The sequence below is a fragment of the Bubalus bubalis genome, chromosome 22 (genome assembly GCF_019923935.1).
Source record: "Bubalus bubalis isolate 160015118507 breed Murrah chromosome 22, NDDB_SH_1, whole genome shotgun sequence".
In the NCBI taxonomy this organism is placed as follows: Eukaryota; Metazoa; Chordata; class Mammalia; order Artiodactyla; family Bovidae; genus Bubalus; species Bubalus bubalis.
Window position 1 is genome coordinate 18,734,843 of NC_059178.1, and position 23,082 is coordinate 18,757,924.

Below are 23,082 nucleotides of genomic sequence, written 5' to 3' on the forward strand. Positions count from 1 at the left end.
TGGTTATGTCATTCTACCTGTGAACCTGAGTCACTACTTAGTAGTTCTGCTCCATAGTTACCACTTTTGCCAAATATCCTTCCCAATTCTTGGGCATGTAGCTATTAGCTGAATGTTAAATGAAAAAAAAAAAATCCCTAAGAAAATTTCCAGTCAGAATCATTCTTAATTTTCCATTTGTATACGTATTCATTCCCAACCAAAATGGAAAAACCTGTGTAGGTCAAATGCCCTGACTCTAAATCTGAAACAAAAGGCTACTATCAACTTCATGACAACCTATTTCAAAGGTTCTTTAAGATCATTTTTTAACTGATTTTAAGATCATCATTTTAACTGATGATCTGTAATTTTTTTAAGCAAGACATTAAGCTGTTTAAAAGCTGAATGCATAAATCATCCAGTTTCTGCTATCCTTGAGATTAAAATTAGTTTTTTTATTACAAAGAATATTGTTACTCAAGTTGTATCTATTTTAAATGTTGAAAGGACTAGTATAAAAATGGGAGATTTTGGAGAAGGAAATGCCAACCCACTCCAGTACTCTTGCCTAGAAAATTCCAAGGATGGAGGAATCTGGTGGGCTATACAGTCCATGGGGTCGCAAAGAGTCGGACACGACTGAGCGGCTTCACTCACTCAGTTCTGTTAATTATTTTTAACTTTATAAATAAAAATGCAATGAAGATCAGTGTGAATAAACCATATATGTATAGATTTTCCCATGCCCTTCCAATAAATTTTAAGAAGTGCAAAAAAAAAAAAAAAAAAAAAAAAGGGAGATTTTAAAACATTCAAGTCAGTTAAATTACTAAAGAAAGTACAAAATTAAAACTTCTTTCATCACAGAAACACACCATACTTTCGAAATCTATATTCAGGATCTTATTATATATTCTTCCTCCCTCATGAATCACTCAATAAATCTGAACATTATTTCCAAGATTAATCCCTGGTGCTCAACCTCTTAGGCAGCAGAATGAGCACACTAAAGCCAAGAAAAACTCAAAACACCAATTCCATGACAAACAAGGCAGAGAATTTCAATAAACTCATCACTTCTCAGCATAACTAACTCTCTTGGGCCTATCTCTACATCTAAAAATAGCCAGTGACCCACAGCAGGAAACTCAAGGGGTTACGGAGCCATCCTCCCCCCTCAGGCAGAAGAAGTACTAGGCCTAGAGGACTGAACACATCCAGCTCCCTGCACCCTGAACTCGAATTAAGTGCAGGTCTTTTCCTTCTTCCCACAAAGCACAGCTCCACACAAAGCTCAATGCTTCGGAGAAAGAAGGCTGAGAATGAATAACATGCCCCTACCCATGAAACAGCCTCGCGAGGGGCGGTTCACTTAAGAGAATAAATAAGCACAGGTGCTCACACTAGGTCTGGCAGCGGTCCTCCTGAACCACCCCCGATGCTTGAGCACCTGAGGATGGGTCCACCTCCTGACCTCTGATTTCTAGCAAGCAGAGGCTGCGGCTGGGGGCGGGGCGGCGCTGAAGAGCCGGTGCAAAGCAGGGCCTAGGCACCCCTGCAGAGGAGCAGGCCGCCAGGCCCGTCGTACATGAAGGGGGCACAGAAGGGCACAAGGTTCAAGTTACGGAGAAACCGAGGAACGGGCCATGTCCTTTTTAATATCTGTTTGGCTGGGTCGAAATGGCAACCCACTCCAGTATTCTTGCATGGAGAATCCCATGGACGGAGAAGCCTGGTGGGCTACAGTCCACGGGGTCACAAAGAGTTGGACACTACGGAGCGACTTCACTTTTCACTTTCACTTTGGCTGGGTCAGGCGTTAGTTGCAGCACGTGGGATCTTCACTGCTGTGTGCAGCTACCATTCATTGCGGCACACGGGATTAGCTGCCCTCCCGCATATGGGATTTCCGTACCACCCCCCATCAGGGATTGAACAGGCATCCTCTGCGTTGAAGGTGGATTCTTAACCACTGAGCCACCGGCGAACGCAGAGCCACAGCCATTCTTAACTTGCACAACCTCGATGAATTCTCTTTAACGTAGTGGAAGACTGAGGCTGGTATGAGGCCTGGCAGTGGGTCCTCTGGAACAGGGGCCCCTGAGTACAGGACGACCCCCGTGCGTGATCGGGGTCTCAGACATCAGCAGTAGCTGCAGGCTCCACTTACTGAGGGACTAGGGAAGCAGAAGACCACTCCTTTCCCAACTGCTCGGGCCCTGGAGGAGCCCATAGGCAGCTGGACGAACGGACACAGGACCAGGTTTCTGGTCCCCGGACCCCGCGATGTTCGCCTTCTCCCTGGGGCTGAGCTGTTCCAGTGCAAACGGCCCGGGGTGGTGCCACTCACTGCCCATCGCCACCACCTACAAGTCCAGCCAAGGTGGCCCGTGCACAGGCCGGGCCCACAGCCAACGCCAACTCCTGAGGAAGGTCGGGCCTCTCCGAGTGAACGGCCTACGGCCTGACAGGAAACCGGACGGTTTTCCGCTCTGCTCTGGCCCAACTGCCTCAGGCGGCAACATTCAGAAGCTCCATCGCTCAACTTCACACAGGCCAGAACCACCTGTGAGGGAACCAGGCCAAAGAGCCGCCGGGGCAACACTGTACTGCGAAGTCGCGGAACAGCCAAAGTTGCGGCCAGGCGGAGCTTCACAGGGACGCACACAGTACGCAGGGACTCAGGGAGGCACGCACGCACAAGGGCGAGTGCACGCATATGACGCACATGTAGGTGCGCACTTACTTGCTTATGTGCAGCCAAGGCTTAAAGGCCATTAAGATGGAAGCTTGTGGGGCCTAGACAGAGATGTAATGTTTCAAAGGCAGTTGCTACTGCTACTGCTAAGTCGCTTCAGTCATGTCCGACTCTGTGCGACCCCAGAGATGGCAGCCCACCAGGCTCCCCCATCCCTGGGATTCTCCAGGCAAGAATACTGGAGTGGGTTGCCATTTCCTTCTCCAATGCATGAAAGTGAAAAGTGAAAGTGAAGTCGCTCTGTCATGTCGGACTCCTAGCGACCCCATGGACTGCAGCCTACCAGGCTCCTCTGTCCATGGGATTTTCCAGGCAAGAGTACTGGAGTGGGGTGCCATTGCCTTAGGAGAACAGAAACCTAGACAGTCTATTAAAAAGCAGAGACATTACCGACAAAGGTCCGTATAGTTAAAGCTATGGTTTTTCCAGTAGTCATGTATGGATGTGAGAGTTGGACTATAAAGAAAGTTAAGCGCAGAAGAATGGATACTTTTGAACTATGGTGCTGGAAAAGACTCTCAGAGTCCCTTGGACTGCAAGATCAAACCAGTCAATTCTAAAGGAAATCAGTCCTGAATATTCATTGGAAGGAAGCTGAATATTCATTGAAGCTGAAGCTGAAACTCCAATACTTTGGCCTCCTCATGCAAAGAGCCGACTCATTAGAAAAGACCCTGATGCTGGGAAAAATTGAAGGCAGGAGGAGACAGGGACAGAGGATGAGATGGTTGGATGGCATCACCGACTCGATGGACTTGAGTTTGAGCAAGCTCCAGGAATTGGTGATGGACAGGGAAGCCTGACATACTACAGTCCATTGGGTCGCATAGAGTCGGACACAACTGAGAGACTGAACTGAGGAGAACACGAGTTTTCAGCAAAACTAGTAAAAGCACCTTAAGGAAACGTCAAAAAAGACACCGGCTTCCTTTAAGTGATGTTCTGGTCCAAGATGGGGAGTTTACTGCTACAACTGACCTGACCCTTGAACATGACTGAGCAGCGGAACCCCTCAGAATGCAGACTTTTTCCAACTTTCACTTTACATATGTTTAAGGTCACAAAGTGTGCTGGAGTAGAGGTCACAGCATAAGAAATTGAAAAGAGAAGGGTCTGAGTCCTGTTTCCACCCAAACTGTTCATCTTCCTGCCTTTGGCCCTTCACCCATCAGTCCCCTTGTTCTGGGGGCAGTTGTCATCCCAGCCCCAGCAGCTTGATTTCCAAACTCAAGGGAAGAAAAAAAGGCAAAGCCCAATGCCTCCAGAAAAGATCACCAAGCGTAATGAGGACTGCAGGACATCAAGGCCCTTCTCTGCCTTGGAGCCTCCCTGTCGGCCTGCGGCGCCTCCTGGAAGGGCCTCTCATCCAGTGTCCTCCGTGCAGCAGCCTCACTCATATCCAAATGCAGATGCTATGGGCCATGTAGGTGCCAAAGTCCAGACCCTCGAAGGCTGGGGGAGGGCGGGCAAGCGCACAGCAGGTTCAGCGCAGGCTGGAGAAGCAGTGGCATTTAGAAGACCCGTTAAAACATCCCAAACTTCCTGCCATGTACTCTCAGAAAATAAGGAGGACCTAGGTTGTTAGTTCCCTGAAAACCCAAAATGTAACAAGGGAAACAGGACAGACACAAGTAAGCCCATCAATGTCAATGTCAAGACCTGTTTTCAGAAGCCAAAGATGAAAATGTCCTCAGTTTTTTACCAACCTATATTAATAGTTAACATCCAATAGAGACCCAGTTCTTGGTAGAGAGTTGTTCCTACTAGCCAAGTGCCTGGTCCTGGGAGGAAGTGAACACTCAACACTGGGAAGAGACTGGAGGCAGGAGGCAGCAGCATCCCAAGAGCAGCCAAGCCCACCCAAATCCCTAACCCTTGGACCAGCATCCAGCCCGCAGGTGCCATGGAGGTGCCTGTGCCAGCAGACAGGGTGAGCCGGCGCATCCCCCTGAGGCTGGAAGTAGGCCAGGATTTAACAGGAGTTTCTTGGGGGTAGGTTCCAGAACAAGGACAGGTGCTGGATAGTGAACATGAACAAGGGACCCAGAGACAAGGTCAGAGGGGTGGTGGGCCCAGGGCTCCTGCACATTCGTAGCGACTGGCTTTGACTCAAGCAGAAGGAGGAGCCTTCATTCCACATGGGCTTTCAGACTCCAACACCTGGGCCCTGTGCCAAATACTGAAGCCATGGGAAGAGGCAAAACCAGACTCTTCCACCCTCAGTGGTGGCCACAGTCTCCATCAGTAGACTAAGTAGTGGGGGCCTGGGAGCCATCGTCTTGCGGGCTTCTCTCCACCTTTATTCACACAGATGCTGAGCCTCTGCCATAGCAACCAGAGATACAGAAGTCCTGAAAAGTGAAGTCGCTCAGTCGTGTCCAACTCTTTGCAACCCCGTGGACTGTAGCCCACTAGGCTCCTCTGTCCATGGGATCTCCAGGCAAGAATACTGGAGTTGGTTGCCATTTCCTTCTCCAACAGGAAGTCCTAAAGGTGTCCAAACCAGCATGAAGAAGCAAACTAAATTCAAGATCATTTCAGTCTTGACAATGCCTCATGTAATTCTCAACATTTAAGTCTATCAGCAGACTCCTCAGCAGAGAGCACCTGCTTGACAGCAGGTATTCAGGTGACACTGCAGCATGTTCACGTTGGCTTCAGGTGACAGGAGCCACCATGGGGGTAATGGAAGGGCCACCTGGGCAAAGTGAAAGTCAGCACCCAAGTGAGGAAGTGAAAGAACACAGGGAAGAGATCAACTCGAAGGCAGGGCCAGGCCCAGTGTAGAAACCTATAACCTGCCCAAGGATGAAGAGACATTTTATTTAGAAGTCAATAAAACATGTTGTTTATCTGACACTGCAACTCAGATACACTATACACAAGCCACGTTCCATCAGACGCGCTCACAAGAGCTGCAGCAGGCTGGAAAACGTATATTGATGAGGAAACCATTGTTCAAAAGAAACATCCATCTACCCCATTTCATGTGAAAGAAATACAGATGCTCTCAACAATCCCATGTTAATTAATCATTTTAACTGAAAATACATCCATGGTTCCACCACCTAATTAGAGGTCAAGTTCATTAGAGGTCAACGTGGTTGGTCTTCAGCCAACTGCTTATATTCCATTTGGTCACAGTTTTTTCTTAAATTACCACAGTCCTCTTCATTTCAGACTATTCTTAGAAAATATTTCCCAACATCTCCATGAAATCAGCAAAAAATAACTACTGAAGTTGAAATTCTACCCACTTGGAGGCAACTACTAGCCAACTAGAATCTGGACATATTGTTCTACATGCTACTGAATAATTAAGGGTAAAAATAAAATTTCAGAAAACATACACAATTTAGTCTTCTCTTGTTTGATGCCATGGAGTCTTTCCTCAGTCTTTCAGGTTTCATTAAAGAAAGCAAAGAACACTGTAAACTGATTTGCTAGTTTCCATACTTGCTGCCAAATTTCCACTTCTGCAAAACCAATTTCAACCAGAAAAAAAAGTAAAGCTAATCTTCTAGTTCTTCACATGGTTTAATTTATTCAGAATGTGGGGTAAAACGTTGGAAGAAAGAAAATCGATCATTGGCAAACAATGAAAATGTTAATTTATTAGTTTTATTTTTTAATCACTACATTGTCTCAGAATCATTTCCTCCTCTGAGTTCTGGAAAGCTTTAAAAACATGAATGCTGCCAAACAATGACCTTGTTATAAGCCAAAGTTCAGTTATTTTAAGGAATTTACTACCTTTTAGACAGAGTTCTCCTGAAAATCCTTCCAAACCACTAACTTTGTTAAGAATTTATACAGGTTTACAATATAATACTGCATAGCTCCCAAACATTTTAGAGTTACACTCTGTGCATAACAAAGCAGTAAAAGCTAAGATGAATGATACAGATAAGGAGAGGGGAGACAGATCAGGAAGTGACTTCAGCGTACAAGGCTAGTCACAGACAATGAAGCCCAGGGCAGAATGCAATGTGGGAGGGATGCTTCAGCCCCGAAGGACCAGAAGGAAGAGTCATTTGGAAAGCATAACATTTTGCAGCTACTGACTTATCAAAATATCTCCCTTCCTCAGCATCTTCAACAGTATAGTCAATAAGCACGAAGTTTTCAGATCCTCAGGTGAAATTAAGCCCCACTTAGCCAGAGCCCGAACAGTTGGGAAATTCAAATAACTGAAATTTTTGTGAGAAGGGAAATTATTACAACCAAAAGACATAATACAAAAAACAATCAGCCACCTTCCCGGTTCCAGTGGCTGCCAGGACCAGAAGGGAGAGGGGAGAGGAAGGGAAAAGAGTTGAGCCAAGAGCTGAAAGCCAGAGGAAGGGACCAGATGCCCCCACCTGGAGGAGACTGGGGCACAGGGAGAGGAACAGACTGAGTGGAAGGGTGGGGAGTCATCCCGGTCTGCAGTCTGTTCACAGAGCCACAGAACACCCTGCCACTGACAAAGAAAATGACAGAAATCACTGTGGCAGTGGACTCAGCCTGAAAAGTACAAGAATACAAAGTCTGAGGAAAGAATGCCCTGATCTGCAGGTGACCTAAACCCAAGCTCAGAAAGGACAGTTAGTTTGTATCCCATACTCCTAATCTGTTCCTTCTGCACTTCCCCTTTCCCTTTGATAACCGTAAATTTGTTACATACTATACAAAAAATAGGTAGGTAACAAGGATTTACTGTATAGCAAGGGGAATTAAAGCCACAGTCTTGTAAGAACCTATAACAGAATAGAATCTGCAAAAACAAACAAAAAAAACCAAAGACTATGCTGTACATCCGAAACTAACACAATATTGTAAATCAACTACACTTTAACACTTAAAAAGGGAGAGTGACTCACAGTCCAAGGCAAGCCGCTCCCGGGGCCCCAGCACAGCCGCAGGACACTGCCACTTGCCAGGGGCTGGGGGGACCTGACCCCAACCTCCCCAGAGCCGACCCCAAGGAAGAAGGGGCTGAGGCTAAGGGGCACCGAGTGTGAAGGGAGGGTGCTTTTCTCGAGCTGCAGACAGCAGGAGCCAGGTCTGAGCACAGAGGCAGCGTCAGAGGCACGAGAGCTGCACAGGTTGTTTTTAGAAAGTGAATTATCATGCGTAGGCCGCCCTTGGAAACTTAGAATTCTGAGAAAACTGTCCTTGTTCCTCTCAAACCCCATCCTGTGTAATGGAGGAGACCCAGTGCTGCTGCCTGCAAACAAGAGAGACAGAGCACCTCTTGGTGACAGCCGTGCAACAAGGCCGCGTGTGTGCACACACACATATATGCTTCCCAGGGCTGCAAGTACAGTTTTCAAAAGTAACAAGCATTCCTTGATGATTTAAAAGTGCATGGACTTCCCTGGTGGTTCATTGTATAAGAATCCACCTGCCAATACAGGGGACACGGGTTTGAGCCCTGGTTTGGGAAGACCCCACATGCCATGGGACAACTAAGCCCATGTACAACTACTGAAGCTCATGCACCCAGAGCTCGTGCTCTGCAACAAGAGAAGCCACTGCGCTGAGAAGCCCACCCACAGTAACTAGAGATTAGCCCCCACTCGCCAACTAGAAAAAGCCAATGAGCAGCAACAAAGACACACCTCAGCAAAAAAAAAAAAAAATCAAATTAATGAAAATGCATGACTCTACATAATCACACGCAGAAAATGTTTCAAATACATTTAATTGTTGGGGCTTTCTACAAGTACAGGTATAACTGAAGACTGCCACGCCAGAAGCCACTTCCGTGACTGAGAACTGCAGTGTGAGGAGCTGCTATTTGCCTCCCCCTTACCACGGACACCCTGCAGATTCTCATCATGACCTTGGCGGGGACATGGAAGATGAGGTGACTCCACCTCACCTCTCTCGGCCTCTGGACACAACAAAGGCGAAAACCAGATTCCCTTCTCAGTTTGCGGCAAGCACTTGTCCCCAAGACTATCTGAGCAGAAGAATGGAACAAACGTCCTGCCCTCAGAGAGCCTCTCCAGTCTCTGTAGTAAAGCAGCCTTTTGTGCTTCTGGATCCTAAGGGAGAAAAGGGCAGGTCTGTGCAAGGGCCACTCGCTCGGGCCTAGATCTGGCCTCCACGGCACCAGGCAGGTCTCAGCTCCCAGGTCAGACCATCTGGGGGTGGGATCCAGAAATCTGCATTTCAACAAGCTGCCTAAGTAATTCTTAAACATTACCAACATTTGGAAACCAAAATTTAAACCCAAATGAAACTGACCTATGTGAGGGAGGGAGGCAGGCAGCTTGGAGGTCAGAAGCTGGAGGAGATGGGGGCCCTGGGGCAGCTGAGTGAGGCTGACACCAGGCCACCCTGCCTGGGAGGCTGCCACAGAACCCACAACTGAGCAGGGACACACGCCGTCCCCCAGAAGATTGATGGTTGCCCTCTTACCTTTCTCAATGATGCAACTGCTCTGGAGAAGCAGAGCAGAGGCCTGCCCTGCCCCAAGTGTGTCATTTCCCAAGAAGCTCATTCCTGCTACACCTTCCAGCAGCTGAAGATGTGCCCAGAGGAGCACTCTCCTCTCCAGGAGATACCCAGCCGTGTAGCAGACGACAAGGGCAGCCTCCAGGCAGAGGGGCCAGGGAGGGCGAGGTCTGTTGGGTGGTGCCAGAGAAACAGGGTATCACGGGGAGCAGTGGGAGGGGGCCAGGAGACAGAGTCTCAGGCCAGGTCACTGGGACCGTGTGGTTAGCTGCGAGTTGTTCTGGGGTCCCAGACCAGGGAACATGAGAACATCTGACAGTTAATAAACAGCATTTTAAGGAGCCCTCCCAGTGACTCTTACACACACTGAAGTCTGAGATCCTCTCTCTAAAGCACATACAAGATACACGGGGAGGGGAGGAAAAACCAAAGGTCAAAGGCACAGCAGTCTGTCCCCACGCCGCTGCAGAATCCAAGCAAGAAACACCGGAATCAAACGCAGTTCAGTTCAGTCACTCAGTCGTGTCCAACTCTTTGCGACCCCATGAACTGCAGCATGCCAGGCCTCCCTGTCCATCACCAACTGCTGCAGTCCACCCAAACCCATGTCCATTGAGTCAGTGATGTCATCCGACCATCTCATCTTCTGTTGTCCCCTTCTCCTCCTGCCCTCAATCTTTCCCAGCATCAGGGTCTTTTCAAGTGAGTCAGCTCTTCGCATTAGGTGGCCCAAGTATTACCTACGAGTAAGAATGGAAATGGCCAGGAGGGAATACTCTGAACTACGACCACAGGACTTGATGACCCCAAGATGGATCAGATGACCAGGGAGAAGGAGGCAGAGCCAGGAGAAGTCTGGGATTCTGGCTTTGGGACCCAGATTTAGGTTAGGAAAAGAGAGCTTCTACATCACTGTACAGACAACTCTGCCAACATCTGCCTCAAATTCTCTTAGAAGCTACCCTGAGATGTTCCTGATTCGGAAAGATTTTACTTTAAATGCTTTTCTACAACAGCACAGGTGTGAAAGGCACTCCAGTGCCTTCTCCAGCTACAGTCTCCAGCAAGGATCTTGGGAAGCTTTATAAACAGGAATCAATCCAGATTCAGTCTTGGAAGAAGAGAAAGGCTAGAAAAAAATTACTTGACACGATCCAAATGTAGCCATCTGCAGAGAAAAGTATGAAACAATGCTTAATGCTCACCCCAATTTTGAATAGAAAGGAAACAACACAGGGTCTAATACAAAACACATGTTAAAGGCTTCTCTGCCTAAGAATGTCATTTTCCCAAGTTTCAATAACTTGGGAAATTCAGGATATGTACGGAAAGGTCCATTCTTAATTAACTACGCTCATGAAGGACACTGTATAATTGAACAATGACAAATACGTATTCATTTCTGTCTTTACAGAATGTTTTTATACTCATCATTAAATTCAGGTGTGTCTCATGTTCTGAATATTCTCTCTTTAAAAAGCAGCAAGGCCCACTCTGAGGATGTGGCTCCAGGGAGTGAGGAAGCTGTCCAGTCTTCAGCCTGGGTCCTTCCCTCACAGCTCAGGGGAGGACCAGCTGTCTGGCCTGGAAGAGGAGGCACACTGTGGCCTCAGTGGTGCCTGCAAATGGCCCACGTGGAAGGAAGGCCAGCCTGCTCGGAATCACAGGCACGTTTCATCCGCATGGGCTTCGAAGGGGCTGCTATCAAGGTGATGAGCTCCTGGTCCCCAGGGAGATTCCATCCATGGATGAAGGGATCTCCTCAGTCAAGGGACAAGGCAGAGGGACTTCACACCAATGGGCAGGTGACCACTCCTGTCCACTGAGAAAGAAGGTCAAAAAAAAACAGAGCAAGTCCTGGAGAGAAAGACATCTTTGCAGAGGGAAGGAAATCATGAGAGAAAGAACAGCAGCAGCAAATACTCAGCTGAGTCCAAGATGCTACACGGAGAACCTCGCATCTGCCGCTACTGTCATGCACCCCTACACCCCAGCTGTGAACAAATGTGGTCAAGTTGATGTAAAACTTTATGACCCAGCCAGAGGCCTGGGCAAAGAAGAGCTGAGAACATGCCTGTATCAAGGTATCAAGAGCTGCCAGCTAGAAGGACCTGTCTGCTATTGGGCTTGAAAGAAGCTGAGGCAGCAGAGGGCAGATTTACTAGCTGTGGTGCAGGGGCCACTCATCAGCCAACCAGGGACCTTTGATCAAAATCAGCGTGTGCTCTTAGAAGGTATCTGAAAATAAAGTATAGCCTTTTCTCTTAGAGGGGAAGACAGAATGAACACGCCTTGAGTTGTGTGAGCAGCACACAGACAGGATATGTGGACAGAAATAAATGACAGATAAAGATGACAGAGATGATTGATAGATAGACAGAAGGTTGATATAAATAGAGAATAAAGATGATGTGGATATAAAGTCAGAAAACAAGAAACACTGAGGAAAAAATGAATGAAAAGCATGTAACAACGTAGGACACAGAACACACTAAGGCTTGCAGCTCCTTTTACCAAGGCCCTTACTCAGAGCTACAACCATGGGACATTCACAACTAAACTTCATTTTACCCAATAGTCAGAAATTAGGAAGTTGCCATAGACTATGCAAACTCTTTCGTTGAAGGAGATGTTATGGGATTGTGTAACACCAGTGCTCCAGGAAAACAACAGCAAGTTTCAGGAACACGTGGTCATCCTGATCTGAGAATAAAATGAGGAACTGCTGCCCCTCCGGGGTCGTGGGTCTGTCTGGGGGTGAACACCACAGACCTGCCCTTTCTGCACAAATTATGAGTCTCCTTCAGAGGGCATTTTCTGGGACCTTGTGTTACAGAGCTCAAAAGGCCACTGTTCTGGCCCAGTCCTTTCTCTGCCCGCCTTGGAACACCATTGTGCCCAGCCAGCTAAGGAAAGAGGAATACCTCTCGAGAGAGACCAAACCTGGGCCTCAGAAAAAGTCCAGAAGGAAAGACGACTGGCCTAAACACTGAATTAATGAACAACTAATGTATCAACTGCAGACTTCTACAAGGTGTAATTAGATCACAAATACTTTTTAGAGACCTAGTGAAAGAAAGGAAAGGCAACCGTGAGAAAGAATTTAACCTTCAGGGCACAACGGACGAGTCCATATCCTCAACGTCCCGCTCCATGTTTAAACATCAGTTTGAAGTCAGACAGAGGAAGACAAACACTATATGACCTCACTTACATGTGAAATCTAAAAAATACAACAAACGAGTGAATATAACAGAAAAAAAGCAGGATCACCAATACAGAAAACAAACTAGTGGTCTGTTATCAGGGGCAACACAGGGGTGGGGGTGGGGGGTAAAAACTACTGGCTACAAGGATGTATTTATAGCACAAGGAACGTAGCCAGTATTTTATAATAACTATAAATGGAGCGTACCCTTTAAAAATTACATAAGACATTTTAAAATAAAAACAAAAGATGGTTTGGGACAATGGAGTCTCTTTTCTGGATATTAAGTGAACAAGGAGTAACAGCAGACGCCGGAGCTTTCCCTCTTGCCAGCAAGCTTTCCCTCTTGCCAGCTGCTGCCCGGCCGGCATGTGTGCGCTAACCGTGACCCGCTGCTGCCACCTGTCATCTGCGGCAGGGCTCCTGGCCTCGGCAGTGCTGACACCTGGGGCTGGGTGGCCGTCCCCACCCTGGAGGACAGCTGCAGGCTCCCTGGTCTCTACCCACCCAACGCCTGCCCCACCCCTGCCTCCCAGTTATGACAACCAAAGATGTCTTCCCCACACCGTCAGCGTGCCCTGCGGGGAAGAGCGCCTCCATGGAGAACCCGTGCTGGAAAACACCCCACGCAGTGGCTGATTTCTCACAAATCGAGGGCCCGGGCTACACTCTGGACCCCAGAACACCATCCTGCAGTTGCCTGCCATGAACACTTGGGTGGGTGGGTCAGGGCAAGTCCACCACCAGGAGGCCAGGCTGACGAAGGGGGCCATAAAGGAGCAAAGGCCGGCGAGGGACCCTCTCTGGCCATCAAAAGAAGGGCTACGTCAGCTAGCACCTTCACACCAGGCCTCTGGGGATTGCTAAAAGGGAAAAGACTTTCCAAACAGCTTTTCCACAGGAACCCGGCCACCTCACCCTTTACCATTTAACTCACCGGCTGAAGACCCTTAGCAGCGTGTGCCCACTGGGCCTCTGGGCCTGCTCAGCAGGTCCCCCCACCACCCCCACCCCCTCCACTTGGCGGCAGCACTTTTAACGGGAAGTGACTTGTGACAGCTCATAAACTGCTCTGAACACAAAGCAGCAGTTTGACCTCCGTTGTCAAAGGAGGTATTAACAAATTTGCACTTCTGAGTTCCCACACAGGCAATTTTCTCATCATTCTGACAAGGAAATGTTTAAGGAAAACAACAAACAGCTCTGAGATCTATGGGCGATGTTTCCAAGTAAGTGCACATGGCAAACAGCTGTGTGTCTCAGCGACTTCCTCACCCTGGCAGGTGCACTGCGCCACAGGCGTGACACCCAGGCTCCCCACCCAGGCAGCCCCTCTCCTGACCCTTTCCATAGAGAAGAGAGCCTCCCTGCTGTGTGCCAGGGCACACCCCAGCTCACCCAGCTCCCTAGAGAAGTACCTGCAGGTGCCAGGCCACCGGAGATGCTTGAGGCAGGTGGGACCTTGCTCACAGCAGCCCCACAGACTTGCTGCTGTCCAAGAGTTCAAGCTCAGGGCCGCCGGGGAGATGCCGGCTGGTCCCTCCATCCCCAGGACCCCTTTAAGGGGCAAGTTCTGACAGCCCAGGCAGCAGTTTAGAAAGTGAGCAAAATGCCAAGACACAAAATCAACAGAAGAGCCTGATGCAACTACAGGGAGAGGGTGCCAGGAGCAAGGACAGCCCCCCGCAGACCCTTCCCTCCAGAGCACCCCCAGGCTGACTCACACATCAGCCCCCGCATCGCAGCTTCTGTTTCCACATGACTCAGTGGTTGCCACACGCCTCACTATCACCCCAGGCTCTGCTCTGTGGGGTGTGGACTGAGTCCCCCGAGGACAGTGTGACAGGAGCGCACACACGTGTCCGTATCCACCGTGAGGAACTCTTGATGCTTCAGATGACTGAGGGAAAAGGCCAGGCCTCGTCACTGGGACCCAGCAGGCCGGGTTTCCACCCATGGCTGCAACACCACCAGGGTCTGCATAAGTGCAAGGTGGGCGCCAAAGGCCTCCCGAGGCCAGTCCTCTGGTCAGCACAGGGCTGGGGTGCTGCCAGGGTCCCCAGCACAGTAAATGTCCACAGGGGGACGAACGCACATCTGCAGCTGAGCTTCAGCAATCACATCAGGTTTCGTCAAGCTTCATTCACGGGGAGCAGACTTACTCCATCCACACGCACGGTTCCCGCTGCAAGACCCCCAGACGGTGCCATTTCCAGGGAAGCCCAAAGGAAGCATTCTTTTAGATTTCCCTTCTTTGGTCACCAGGGTTAAGTTTTCATACAAACACTAACTTAACTTGAAGACTAGTAAGAAAAGCACCCCACCTCCTCCACAGCCTGAAACTCCACAACTCAGTGAAGCAATTGTAACATCTTAAAATGTAATAACCCCAAGGGACCAACACTGAGACCTCTCTAGCTATCCCCACCTTGGGGCGAAGCAGCTTACTAGCATAGGCTGGTGGTTCATTCATTCACTCAACTAACAAGTACCAGATAATGCCCTGGGGGGATGTCTGTGTTAGGTACCAGCCATGACTGGGGAAAAGCACCCACAGACAGCTCTTGTGGGGAGAGGAGCATGTCAGGTCAGGGGCATCTGAGCACCTGGAGAAGATGGGCACAGAAGTCAGGCTCTGTGCAGAGGTCAGGCGGAGCTGGAGGAGCTCAGGCTGAATAAGAAACGTGAACTGGCATTTTGCTGAGTGTGGCGAGGGCTCTGGAGTGAGGGCATCTGCCCGTAAACCCTTCTGCTTGACTTCCCACTTTTCCTGGAAACTGGAAGAAGGCAGGAAAGGACCCAACCCGGTTCTCACTTCAGGGTGTCACAGTAGCAACTGCAGAGCACCAGGTCCTTAGTGACCTCGCAGGGCCCCCAGGCACACATGGGAAGGGCGCTGCTGAGGCCGCAGGCACTGCTCAAGGTCAGTTTGTCGAGCAGGACGTGAGTTCCGGAGGGGACAAAAGTGAACGAGCAACAGGCTGGTCAGAGTCGAGAGGGGGAACCAGTTCAGACGCTCTGCTCTTCTCTACATTCATCGTTTGAAATTTTACCGTAATAAGAGGATGAAGATAAGCAGGAGGAATAAACATAGCAGTGGCTGAACACAACACAAATATGGCATTCGGTCTAGACCTCCCTGGTGACTTAGATGGTAAAGAATCTGCCTGCAATGCAGGAGACCCTGGTTAGACCTCTGGGTTGGGAAGATCCTCTGGAGGAGGAAATCGCAACCCACTCCAGTATTCTTGCCTGGAGAAATCCCATGGACAGAGGACCCTGGCGGGCTACAGTCCATGGTGTCACAAAGAATGGGACATGACTGAATGACTAAGCACTGGTAACAGAGGGTTTAGTAGGAGCAGTGATGAAACCCAGCATTCTGTGTGCATTGCGCCTGTGATGCAAGTCACCGTGAGCTGATGCGGCATCAGGCACCAAAGTCAGGGAAGCTGGGTGAAGGGCAGGAGGACTCTGTGTAAACACAGTCACTGCAATGTCACTAATAGAAAGTTTGTTTAAAAAGGCCGAGGCGTAATGGTGGAAAGGAGCGGGGATGTGGATGTTAAAACCCTGCAGACACCCTGAAAACAACCCATAATTCTCACTACCTCCTGGCAACTAAAAAGCTGCCCAGGTTGGAACCTGAAAGTCTGTGTGGTGAGAATGGATGTGTTTCTAGTTACAATGTTTGGAGACCTGGGGTTTGCCTGGGTCTTCCTCCTCCTTGGTTTACCGTCAATGAATAAGCACTTGCTGTTAGGAAAAATCATTAAGAGCCTGTAGATAAAAAGACATTATAGACTTTCAGGAACAAAGGTAACCTAACTTTTAAAATCTTGACATCATTTGTGACCTACCTGCAGGAATGTTCAACCCTAAGGCTAAGTGCATGTGTGCTAAGTCGCTTCAGTCACGTCTGACTCTTTTCAACCCCATGGACTGTATGTAGCCTGCCAGGTTCCTCTGTCCACAGGATTCTCCAGGCAAGAATATGGGAGTGGGTTGCCACTTTCTCCTCCAGGGGATCTTCCCGACCCAGGGATTGAACCCACATCTCTTATATCTCCTGCATTGACAAGCAGGTTCTTTACTACTAGTGCCACCTGGGAAGCCCCAAGGTTAAGTGGAAATGTTCTCATTTCCAAGTGTGACTAACAGGATGTCAGAGGTACAGAGTATCAGCACCTCCAAACAAACTGGCCTAACACCACACTGGGAGAGGACGGCCCCCAGCACAGCTCCAGAGACGCCAACAGAAACAGGGATTCCATCTCCATGGGCCATGTTTCTTCACAGAACCGCGCCCACTCCTCTACCTACGCCAGCGGGTCAACAGCGGCCAGTTACCCAGAGGGGCTGCAGTGTCTGTGTTCTGCACCATGGACAGACTGAAGGGAAAACCTTATGTGGCCATGGATTTCTGCAAGTGGTTTCAGAGGAGGGCGTTGGAGAACCCACATGTGCTCCAACACAAGGCTACAGAAACACATGGATGTGGAAATTGAAGATCCCTGGGCCTGCTTTCTGAACAGCCTGCTCTCAGTGGGCAAGGATATAGCCTCAGACGACATGCAAGGTGGGCTCACAGGCAACCCCAGATGACCTCAGGTGACCTCAGGCTGAGAGGCAGAGGCTGCAGAGAGCATGCAGGATTGTTCATGCTTTTAGATCAAAGCCAAATGGCGATTTGAGGGGAAAAGATGGAACCGTGATCCTGCGTGTGACTATTTCCACATCTGAGAAAGTCTGTGTACATGGACGCTCCGGGCACCGCTCTCCATGCAGAGTGAACCTCACCATAGCAACTCGTTCCTGCTTCCACGATGCTTAAAAAAGACAGACATCATGTTGTTTTCCACAGTTTTTCAGAAACTGACTTTTTGTTCCATGGCCTGAAGAAATCAAGTTCACTGATGATTTTCTTGTTATAAAAGTGATCACTGTAGCAAACAAGGAAAGGGTAAAAAGACAAGATTTCAAAATCATCCTTGGGCGATGCTGGATACGTCCATTCTTAAGGTCCTGGCCCATCCCCTGCAGGTGTTCTTCAGGGAAGTGCAGTACCTGCCTCATTCCAACAGACTTCTGATGGAGGCAGACTGGAACTCGGCCCTGAGACAGCCCGCCACCGCTGGAGGGGGCAGGACCACAGATGTGTCCCCCGGACGTGGGGAGACTCCCACCTCACCCGCAAGCACCCCCAGTGTCTGTGACACATCACACGGGCTGAAATCCATCACTGGAAATGAATCGCTGTGTAACTTGCCATTAACTGGAATTTGTCTTATTCAGGTTTTTTCCTTGTTCCACCTAAATAATTTTCATATCCTCGTGAATTTGAACTCTAAGGTGTGCTGTGTGTGCTAAGTCACTTCAGTTGTGTCTCTTTGTGACCCCATGAACTACAACCTACCACGCTCCTCTGTCCATGGGATTCTCCAGGCAAGTATACTGGAGTGGGTTGCCATGCCCTCCTCCAGGGGATCTTCCCAACTCAGAGATCAAACCAGGGTCTCTTGTGTCTCCTGCGTTGACGGGTGGGTTCTTTTTTTTTTTTTAGTTTTATTTATTTATTTGGCTGCTCTGGGTCTTAGTTGTAGCATGTGGGATCTAGCTCCCTGACCAGGGATCGAACCTGGGCCCCCTGCACTGGGAGCTCAGAGTCTTAGCCACTGGACCACCAGGGAACTCCCGACAGGTGGGTTCTTTACTGCTAGTGCCGCCTGGGAGGCCACACAGCTCAAGAAGATGAATCTAACACCAGAATAAAAGCACAGTCAGGTGTCTGGAGGATGAGTCAAGCTCCCAGGGACCTGTTCAGGGCTTAGTCTTCTTTGACAAGATGAGAAAATGACTCACAGATTGTAACTTCCTCTACTTTGAACTTTTCCTGATCCCAAGGACAGAAGAAAACAGCTGAGAAGAACCGAGGTTATGACAGACACTTGGTCTAAAGGGAAAAATCTCTGCCTATGATGATTTCAAGAACACTAACAAATCTGATGATCTTCCACAGTTTGATTCATGTGTTTGAAACAAAGAATTTTTCATTCACCAGCAGTTTATTTGGCAAGTGGGTTAAACTGGGAGAGGGGGAGGGAGGGCGAGAGCAGGTCATTTTGGGGAAAACAGTCAAATGAAAGTTAATGTAGATGAGGAAACACCTGGGGGTGGGGGGGTGGTGTAGAGTTGAGCTGTGCCAGCGCCCCCTCGGCCCCCAGCATGAGCTGTGCTTCAGCCTTTCTGATAGGTAGTAGAGGCCTGGCCTGACCCCTGGTGACTGTGGTGGACCCCCAGTGCCCACCCCTCCCCCACCCCAGGAGTGGCTGTCCTGCCGTGTCCTGGCTCTGGCCTGTGCTCCCTGGGTCCTATGCTCGCTGTCCTGGGCAGTGGAGGAAATCTGGACAGGCAGGACACCCAACCGAGGCCTGAGAGAAGTGAGTGATGGACGCACAGCCCTGGGGAGAGGGGTCTCGGTAGCAACCACAAAGCCCTGGGGGTGGAGCTGGACAGTGGGGAGCCCCAGGGGACAGCAGCCCAATCACCAGGCCCGGTTCACTCAGCCACTGGGCTGAAACCAGACTATGGGGAAGGGAGGTGAGTGGCTGGTCAGAGAGCCCTGCATGAGCCCAGGGGAGGGACACACACTGAGCTACTGGTGACGGAGACAAGTGACCAGATTTAGGGCAGATTCTGAAGGCAGAACAAGCCTCTACGTGGGGAGGGGGGGTCCAGGAGGGCTCCTGGTTGTGTGTCTGAATCACTGTGGGGAGAGAGGGGATCAGGACACGGCTCTAGTCACAGGCTTGGGGAGGACCACTGGTCAGTCAGGCCTGAGTGTGGAGTCAGGGGCAAAGGCCTTCACGTAAATACAGAGCCCATTTCAATCCACACAATGGAATTCTATGCTTTCCAGGCATGGGTGGGAGGCTCAGTAGTCAGAAACCTTCCCCACTGACTGAAGGTCAGACCCCTCAGACGTGGCCAGACCCCCAGGCCATGTCACCAAGCACCCAACCACGTCTCATCATGAAGAGGTTGTCAATAAAACCTCGCCAGAATCAGTAACAAAGAACCACAGGAAGGAAACTCAGATAAGGGGCGCTCAGTACCCCCACCAGCTCGCCGGGCTCTGCTCACTGACCACCTGCCCCTCCTCGCCACAGTCCCCACTCCACCAACAGCAGAGAAGATCCCAGCAACACAGAAGACAAGCACTCTGCTCAGCAAGGAGGGTCCATTTCCCCACACTGTCCTTCAGGGTCAGGCCACCCTCAAATGCCACTGACCCTCCAAGATAGTTACTGATCCACAGCCCAAGAGGGCAGAAAGCACTTCCTTTGCACCAAAACCTCCAAGGGACACCTGGCCCACACTGGCGGTTTAGTGGATGTCCAAGCAGGGAACGCAAGGGACCCTTTGGCCTCTGCCTCCATCACCAGCTCAGGACGCACCTGGACTTGGGGAGAAACAGCACCTCTGGGGCCTGCAAAGGAGAGAGCAGGAAGCCACAGAGCAAGCCTGACTCTGCTTGCAGTCCAAGAAGGTGAAGGGACGGACACATGGTGGCCACAGAAGAGGAGAACCCGAGGAGGAGAGTTGCCGAGGTCGAGGCGCAGGGGTAGCCAGGCACCGCGAGGGCTGGGGCAGCCTGATGTCACGGCTCAAACACTCCTCTGTTAAAAGGGGAGGCAGACCAGCAGTAACCCGCACCCACAGCTGAACAGACAGACACCAAGACAGCATCCAAGCCACAAGGGGAAAACCAGCTGGTCTGAAGGACACAGGACAAACGGGGACGTCGGCTCCATCGTGACCACCAGGTGACACTCCAGGTGTGCCAGGACCTGCTGTGATTTAAGTGCCACAAAGGGCCGCCAGCACAGCGTCCTCTAACTAGGGAGGTGAGAGCACTGTCCCACGCACCTTGCCGCACCCACGTCTCTTTCTGACAACCACGGGGAAATGACTGTTCAAGCCCTCAAGTTGCCTTGTACTTCTGAATTTGACTAGCATTTGCCCTAACCTCCCAAAATTATGCCTGTCCAGCCAGCAAGCTGCAAAGCCTGGGTTCCTTCAGAAAACCACCCACCATGAGGCCTGGATGACTGCAGGGCACCTCTTTCCATCAGGTTTTGTACGTTAAAATAAACTGTGATCTGAATCCCATATTCAGCTAACAGCTGCATTAGAAATTAATTACATTTCCACATACATCTCATTATTTGTTGCTTAAAGCCAAGGATCATGAGATTAAACACTGTCTTTGAAGAGCCTGGAAAAGCTCAAGTGTTTTGCAAACAGAAGCCACTATTGTCACCATGTGAAAGCGACAAGCCTAACTCCCTGGTATGAGCTCTTTGGAGGACGAACGTTTAAGCATTTTGTGAAATGTGAACAAGTTCCAAGTCGTTCAGCCCTGAGTTGGGGACAGAGCCTCCAGGGCAAACCACCAGGTGTGAAAACAGGTGGAAGGCAGGTGTCCCCACAGCCCCGTTTTACCATCACTGCTGGCTGATTCGGTTTTCAGCAAAGATGGGCAGAAGCTCCATAAGAGACTAAGTCTGCAGACCTCCACCCAGCACCACGAAGTTAGAACCACCGAACTCTCCACTTCCAACAAGGACCGTGCCTCCCGCCTCCGAGACCCACCTCCACTCACACTCGTTCCCTGAGCCCCCCTCCTCCCTTTACCATGCAGGTTACAGCCATGGATCAACTCCCACTTCCTCCCAGCACCTGTGTCCCCTCCCCAGCAACGCCGTCCACCACCAGCCACGTGCACAGACGGGATCTGACCCTTGAAGCGCGACCACCAGGCACACTCTGCGCTAGCAGGACCCGACCCAGGCTTCCCTGTTAGTGTTTCCCTGTGCCCTTCCCCGCCAGGTGCGGTAGAGCCGGAAACGCAGGAGCCATGCAGTCACTGTGGACCCGCCCTCCTGCCACAGCTGCCCGGACACGTGGTCCCACGGCCAACAGTGGCCCCCGACTGTTCACACACATCCCGCTGTGAGCAAGATTGGGCAGCACACACACTGCACAAACGAACTGACCTATAATCCACACACGTGACCGTGCGAGCGGAGCCCATGCTCACAGCGCACGAAGGTCACGCTCAGGTCTGCGCCGTCCGGACTCAGCGCACAGGGTTCTGGGGGCCCGGGACAGAGACCCCTCTCCCTGCCATTCGCCCTGCAAACCACTGTCTGGCCACCTCTCAGCCCAAAGCCAACCTCTCCCTGAAGTCTCCCCCCGGTTGTCAGGAGCAGACCAAGCGCTCGGACGTCGTGGGCCCACGGAGCAGAGGAGGAGGGAGGCCGCGTGCGTGGCCAGCGCTCATAGCTGCAAGCCAGCAGCCTCGCCCCCACGCCCCCGGTACACGCTCCTCCCAGACTAATGGCTCAGACCTGGAGCGTGGTCACAGCGGCCGCTTCTGGTGCCCAGACTCAGGTTTCTGGGTCTCCAGTCCCCGGGCAGGAGCGGGGTCCTCACCGCACATCTGTGCGCCCGCCCCAAATACTCGGTTCACTGGAAGCAGCGCGCTTCATCGAGGCTCATCGAGGCTGGATTCTCCCAGCTGGTCTGCGTGAGCTTTATTCCTCATCTGATCCCCTAGAACCTAAGAAGCAGGCAGATGGCTGTTTTAGGGAAGGGCGCGGCCGGCAGCAGAGAAAAGCAACCTCCTCACGGCAGAACTTCCCTCCATACTATGCGGTGATGCGTCCACCTGAGCGGCCCCGGCCCACACTGGAGCCCTGGGGCCTCCGCGGAAGCCGCTCCCTCAGGCACATAAGTGAGTCCCAATTCCTAAACTCCAGAAAGTGAGCCAAGTCAAAACAGGAAAAGGGTGAACGTTCACGCTCCGCGCTCAGCACAAGGGAGTCCATCAAATAACAAAAGCTCCAAGCCACAGAGGGGCCAACTTTGTTTCTACAAAGGCTATCATTTCTCTGGACTAAATTTACTACCTAACTTACACAGTAAAGACTGTGTGTATACACTATTTTTACATTACTCTTCAGATGAAAATAAATAAATAAATAAATCCCAGGACCTCTGGTTTGGAAGTAAAAGACTGGCGCTCATATTTAAATACCAGTAGGATGGAAGCTAAGTTCCAAAGGCATCAGTGTTTATCTTAAGAGCCCAAGTCACAGAAATGCAATTGTCCAGCCAAGCCACCCAACTATAACCTTAGCCACCCTTGAAATCATGCTGAATTCTATCCAGAAAGCCCTCCTTTCTGACTGAGGAGCGGCCAGCCCCGCACACAGGGACCAGCAGCCTGGTCCGCGAACCACTGTTACTAACTCCTCAAGACCCCACACGGCTGCTCCCCCAGCCACCCCCGCCCCCCACGGTCAGAGAGCTGGGTGGCCACCAGCTAGCCCTCTCAGTTCCTGGGGTCCTCTGGCTCACTACATCTCCAAAGCCCCGACTGCCCCCCTCCCCAGGCCTTGTCCAGGGTGCGTTTGCACCTGGAAAGTGGGGTGTGGCTGCCTGCGTGGCCAGCAGGGTGGGGGTGGGGGGTGCCAAGCAGGCAAGACAACAGCCAAGGGGGCTCCCACAGGCTGCGCCCAGAGTGCCGTGGTCACCCACTCGAGCATCAGCGCCAAAGGAGCCCATGGCCTTTGCTTTCTGCTCAGTGGGTTCACCTGCCAGCGCTCCCAAGCATCCACACCTG

General features: G+C 50.6%; 1 protein-coding gene across 9 annotated transcripts in view; it reads right to left on the reverse strand.

Annotated features, from left to right (window-relative positions):
• Positions 1 to 23,082, reverse strand: part of LDLRAD4 (low density lipoprotein receptor class A domain containing 4) — a 158,698-nt gene that overhangs the window by 127,743 nt on the left and 7,873 nt on the right. Inside the window, exon 1 of one of the 9 annotated variants that reach the window (XM_044934501.2) lies at positions 21,806 to 21,973. The exons of 7 other annotated variants lie outside the window; for them this stretch is intronic. The gene's annotated coding sequence lies outside the window, so the exon portion shown is untranslated. Of the gene's footprint in view, positions 1 to 7,602; positions 7,762 to 21,805; positions 21,974 to 23,082 lie in introns of those variants that run through there. One more of the 9 variants, XM_044934502.2, reaches the window with a different exon arrangement.